Source organism: Cervus elaphus, chromosome 12 (genome assembly GCF_910594005.1).
Source record: "Cervus elaphus chromosome 12, mCerEla1.1, whole genome shotgun sequence".
In the NCBI taxonomy this organism is placed as follows: Eukaryota; Metazoa; Chordata; class Mammalia; order Artiodactyla; family Cervidae; genus Cervus; species Cervus elaphus.
The window spans coordinates 16,091,227-16,097,226 of record NC_057826.1 but is presented as its reverse complement, the minus strand read 5'-3'; the positions used below and the strand labels follow the sequence as shown (position 1 = coordinate 16,097,226).

Below are 6,000 nucleotides of genomic sequence, written 5' to 3'. Positions count from 1 at the left end.
CCAAGCTCCCTAACTGTCCCTCCCTGCTATGCCCCCCCAACCATGTTTGTTCTCTAAGTCTGTGAGTCTATTTCTTTATATATATATATATATATATATATACAATTTTATTTATTTATTTATGACTGTGTTGGGTCTTTGTTGTTGCTGTGCCACTTTTCTCTAGTTGAGGTGAGCGGGGCTACTCTTTGTCGTGGTGCGTGGGCTTCCCATTGCAGCGACTTCTCTTGCTGTGGATCTCGGACCCCAGGACACGCAGGATGCAGTAGCTGTAGCCTGTGGGCTCAGGATGTGATTCTTGTGCTTTGGAGCACAGGCTCAGTAGTTGTGGCCTGCAGGCTCAGTTGCTCTGCAGCACATAGGATCTTCCTGGACCAGGGATTGAACCTGTGTCTCCTGCATTGGCAGGTGGATTCTTTACCACTGAGCCACCAAGGAAGCCCAAGTATATTTCTTAAACTGACTATTATATGTTACCTTTGACTTTTTTCAAAAGCACAGAAATTGAGATTTTTGAAATCTTTAATAAGTTTTTTTAAAAAAAAGGGAGTTGTTTTTTTTTTTGCTGGTTGAGCCAGCAAAGCCAAATTCACCGTGGCAGCTGCTAGTTTGCAATTTTTGGTCTGTACAGTTTGAGTAGAAAATGGAACAACGAATGAGTGATTTTTCTATTGTGCAACCATCCTGTCTGAACTCCTACGTTGCTTATAGTCAGTGTCACTCAGTAGCTTTTAGTTACTCTCGGTCTAGCGGTTTATAAGTGTTCATGTCATCCTTCCTAACTAGATGGGCGGTAGGCACAGGTGAGGAATCATGTCTTAAACTTTGTGTACCTCACAGGCACAAAATATAATTTCAGTAAATTCTCAGCATGAAGACTAGTTAATTGGTTGTTTGCTCTGAATTACCACTTCCTTCAGGAACAGTGGAGGAACAGGTGTGGGCAGTTACTTACTTTTCCTTGCCAGTGCACTTTTTCCTGTTTGCAAAGAGGTTGGGATTCATCAGGGCTTCCCTGGTAGCTCAGACAGTAAAGAATCTGCCTGCAATGCAGGATACCCGGGTTCGATCCCTGGGTCGGGAAGATCCCCTGGCAACAGCAGTGGCTATCCACTTCAGTATTCTTGCCTGGAGAATTCCATGAACATAGGAGCCTTCAGGCTACTGTCCTTGGGGTCGCAGAGTCAGACACGACTGAGCAACTAAGCACATGCAGGCTGAGATTCATCAGCGCCCTTTAAGCTTTAAAACACAATACCTAAATAAGTCAGAAAAGCAAAACAGAGTGTATTAATCAGAACTTTTCTAGCTGCAAGGAATAGGAAACCTAAATTCAAACTGCCTTAGGTAAGGTATAAGGTACAGCTTTCTATAACTAAAAACTCCAGAGGCAGGAATAATGTCAGGCATGGCTGGATTGAAGAACTCAGACAATGCCATCTGAACTTGATCTGTCTTGACCTCCATGGCTTGGTTATTCTCCTCTCCTCTTCTTTGCATTAGCTTCACTCTCAGTAGACTCTCTTACACGGTAGCTTCTGGCAGATTCAGGTCCAAATTTGGTAGTTTCTCTTCCCAGCAGGTCCACAAAATTGCCAGTCTCATCAGACTAACTTGGGACACATGGCAGGCTCTGAGGTAACGCATTGACTGGGGCTAGATGTTTTAACCAGGACTTTTTTAGTTGCAAGGAATAGAAGCCTAAATTTAAACTGCTTTAGGCTGGGTCACCTGTCCCTCCCAAACAGCCAGTGGTAGAACGGTTCCAACAGCAAGGTAAGGAGAAGCAGATCAATATGAACATAAGTGGGTCAATTTATCATCTCTCCCTCCGGAGACTTCCAGAAGCAATGACTAAGCAGAGGAGCCGAGTAGGGGACCGTGTGGCTGGAGATCTTGAAGCTGTGTTTATATAACATTCTATATAAAATTTAAAAGCATCCATATCAAATAATGGAGGAGACCTAATGGATATTATAGGGAGATGGAAGGGGCTAAAGACCTCCAAGTTATCCCTTGTGCCACCCCTGTACTGTATTTAATTTGTGAATGAAGCAAAGGCCCAGTTGGCCTGCCAGTGGCCCAGTCAACCCTGGAGAGGACTGCTCTAACCACACACACTAATTATTAGTCCCACACATAGATCAGCATCATCGACTCAATGGACATGAGTTTGAGCAAACTCCGGGAGATAGTGAAGGACAGGGAAGCCTGGCATGCTACAGTCCATGGGGCTGCAGAGAGCAACACGACTGAGCGACTGAACAATACATAGATCAGTTTGTTTTTCCAAAGTCTCAGATGAAGATGCATAGAGTAACATTCTCCCTGTTCACTGTTTTCTTCCATATAACTGTCCAGACTTCAGTCTCAGGGAAACGATGTAAGCTGGTGTCACAGTACCCAGCTTTGATCTTTATGCTGTAGTAAAAAGGTGTAGTTGACCTTTCTGGAGCTGAGAGTCATGTTCTTTCACAAGACTATCAAATTACCACTCATTTTCCATTGTACCTTCTTTCAGGGCCTTACTTTCTTTTTACTTGCTAACTTCAATGCTTTGAGGGAGAGAGCTGTCAGTGAAGGTGAAAATGGTCAGTGTCATGGGGACTTGGTCTGTCTTTCCCACCATAAGACCAGTCCTCTGATCCAGACATACTTTCCTGCACTGGGGTCATAAGGAGAATAGGACCTCACTGTCCTCCTGTTGAAGAGACCTGCTCGCTGGGCTCTGCTCGCTTGCTCCCATCTGTCTTAAGGCTTGTTGTTTCTTTCGCTCTGAGCATCTGCACTCCAAGAAGGCATGAACTTTTTCTTTCACTTCCTTTCTTCTGCGGGTGATGATCTGACATCACCCTGAGAAGGAGGCTGAAGGTCGCCGAATATAAACACTGTCACTCCTCTCTGGCTGAGGCAGAAAGGCGGAGGGTTGAGTGAGCACCCAGGGGTCTGGAGGAAGGGGACAGAAACCACGATGCCAAGGTCTCAGGCGCCACATGCGTGCTGGAGGGCTCCCCATCTCTGTGTGTTTACACGCTGAAGGCAGCGGGGAGGACACATTTCCTCTGGAGTCACCCTTAACCATCTGCCGCTCCAGGAGGATGAAGGTAGGAGTCCAGTTGGCAATGGAAGTTGTCATGGGGAAGAAGGCCATTTGGGGTGGGCTGAGGGCTGGGCTGCTCACAGGAGTGTCCCTGGGTGGAAGAGAAGACTAGGGGGCAAACTGTGTGAGCCACTGGGAAAGGGAAAGGGGCTCAGGTTGCTGCCCAAGGAAGGCAGGTCTCTCGAAATGAACCACCCTGGGGCTTAAGGACAGCTGAAGTGGCCAAGTGGGCCAGTGGGTCGGGGGAGAAGCACCCAGCAAACGCCTTGGTCCTCTGCCCATCCTTCTATAGAAAAGTCAAACAGGCTTGCGAGATTATTTCCTCACTCAGTGCTGAAGTGTCCAAGGATGAAAATGTGTTGAAATTCTCTGTCTCTCTCTCTCGGTTTGGGAAAAAAAAAAAATGAGCTAAGAATTGAGGAAGATGGTTCACCACTGGCTACATCTGCTCTCCAAAGAGCTCTGGACTTGTCCCGCCGCCGCCTTCTCGGTTCTCCCGGCCGGAGCTCGTGTCTCGCGGTGGAAGCCGGGCGGCGGTGCGCGGGGGATGCTCTTACATAATCGCCCGGCCGCGTCCTGCTTCCTCGCGCGCGCTCCTGCACCGCGCGGGCTTGGAGAGCCTGGGGGGCCGGGGTGGGGGGGGACCGCGATGGAGCCGGGGCAGGCGCTGCGGGGCCGGGGCGGCCCCCGGAGGGTGGGGAGGAGAGTGAGGATCCGCGGGAGGAGGGCGCGAGAGGCGGCGGGGGAGGTGAAGGTCAGTGGGTGTGAAGCGCCCGATGCACACCGCCCCCCCCCCCCGCCCCCGGTCCTCCCCTGTCCCCTCCTTCCCTTCCTCTCCGTCCCTCTCTGACGTCTGGAGCTGGCAGCCCGGCCGGTTCCGCATTCCCGACCCCTCCCCGCCGCCCAGGGGCCGCTATATAGCCGGGGCTGATGCAACCCGTCCCGCCGCCCGCCACAGCCTGCGGGAGGGACGCTCGGCGGCCGCGACGGAGGGGGGGCGCTGCAGCGGCGGCGGCGGCGGCGGCTGGGCTGGCGCCGCGGCGGCTCCCGGGCCGGGACGGGCCTCGGCACCGGGCGGAGCTCGGCGGCCGGGCGGCAGCGGCGCTGAGCGGGCACGGCGCCTGCAGCCGGGCCCTGGCCCCGGGGGCGCCGCCTCCGCCCGCGGCTTCTGCACGGTGGGTGCGAGGGCGAGCGCGCGCCGGGGGGCGCTGGGCTGGCGGGGTGGGGCGCGCCGGCTGCGGGCACCTGGGACGGCCGCACACCCCTCACCGCCAGTGCGGGCGGAGCGCGCCGGAGCCCCCGGAACCCGAGCCCCGCGGGGAGGCTCCGGCAGCCTTGGGAGCCCGCGCGGCCCCGGCGAGGGGGCGCTCTGCAGCCCGGACCCGCTCCCGCTCCCGCTAAGCGCCCGCGAGCCGGTGGCTTTTTCTTTGGTTCCCGCCCTGGGACGGGAGGCTCCGTCCGCTCCCGGGACTGCCGAGGCGGTCTCTCTGCCTCCCTTCCGCGCGCTCCTCCCCCGTGCATTTTGCAGGGAGGTGCTCTCGCGCGGCGGGGAAGGCGGGTGAGTGGGGAGAAGACTGCCCCGGGGTGGAGATGGAGGGTTGAAGGCCCGGGAGGTGCAAGGGTGCCGGTGGTGGAGGGGTGACAGGGACCTGCTGGGCAAGTCGTGCCCGCCCCTCCCCTTCGCAGGGAGGAAGCGCGGCTCCCTGAGGACCTGGAGGAGGGCGCCGACAAGGGCTGGGCTCTCCATACAATGAAGAGGGTTTCTCTCAGGGCCATTGCTCGGGGATTCCCCCTCTCGGAGGGGGACGTGGGGGAGGGTCTAGGGGCGGCCGGGTCCCCTTTGGGCTCCCCCAGCTGCCAAGCCAGGTTACATAAGGAGTCAAGCCGGCTGCGCTAGGTAACCAGCCCCTCCTCTCCGGCCCAGCCCAGTTTAGACGGCTCTCTCCTGCCTCGCCCCTCAAAAGAGCCTGAACGGTTAGGACTTATACGGCCTGGACCCCTGATCCCGGGGTTGCAGTCCCAAGTTTTGCCTAGGTCAGTGGTGGGGTCGGGGGTGGGACAGGGAGGCCCTCTGCTCTTCGGCAGGGAGGATGGGCTGTCCCTGCGGCTGGAGATGGAGAGGCTGGTGGAAGAACTCGACTGATCCCTTGAGTCAGCTGGGGGGGGCAAGGTTGCCTGACCCTTGCACACTGTGCTGCCCCCCGCCCCCCCTGGCATCTAGGGCACTGGGCTGTGGCCTGAGCACACGTGCTCAGAGCAGCTGGGTTCAGGTCTGCTTCTCAAAAAAGAGTTTGCAGACCAGTGTGTGTTCCCAGGTTTAAATCTCGGTGGACTGTCCTCAGGGTCTTGGTTTGGGGAACATGAGAAACTGGAGCTTGGAACCATGCTTGGGTGCCCACTTGTCCTTTAAGGCCTTGCAGAAAACTGTGTTCACATGTCATCTGCCTTCCCCCAGGGTTTTTAAAAACACCTCCCATTGCTTTCATCTTCCCTGCCAATCTGGCTGCAGTTTGGATGGACGCCTTATCTTCCTTCACAGGTTTCTAGGGGAGAGTTTAGCCAGGTATTAGGTGTGAGCATGACTCTGATTTTATATAAACCTGACGACCAGGGAAGAGAAGCACAATCTGTTCTCGTGCCTCAGGCTGATTAAGATTTCTCCTTATTTAAAACATCAAGAACGGATTTCTCAAAGACTCTTCTGTTCCCCTTCTACTCTGGCTTTGGTTCAGAGCTGTAGGTAGCCCCAGAATCTTCTTGAAGAGCTGGGTGCTGTGAGATTTGAAGGGCAGCTAGAAGGCATGGATTGGTTGAGATGGTAAAGAACCTGCCTGCAATGCAGGAGACCCAGGTTTGATCCCTGGGTCGGGAAGACCCCCTGGAGAAGGGAATGGCTACCC

General features: G+C 54.8%; 1 protein-coding gene across 3 annotated transcripts in view; it reads left to right on the top strand.

Moving 5' to 3' along the window:
- Positions 1 to 2,934: 2,934 nt before the first annotated feature.
- Positions 2,935 to 6,000, top strand: part of JDP2 (Jun dimerization protein 2) — a 42,676-nt gene continuing 39,610 nt past the window's right edge. Inside the window, exon 1 of one of the 3 annotated variants that reach the window (XM_043920846.1) lies at positions 2,935 to 3,104. The gene's annotated coding sequence lies outside the window, so the exon portion shown is untranslated. Of the gene's footprint in view, positions 3,105 to 4,141; positions 4,276 to 4,634; positions 4,659 to 6,000 lie in introns of those variants that run through there. The other 2 variants (XM_043920845.1, XM_043920847.1) reach the window with 2 other exon arrangements.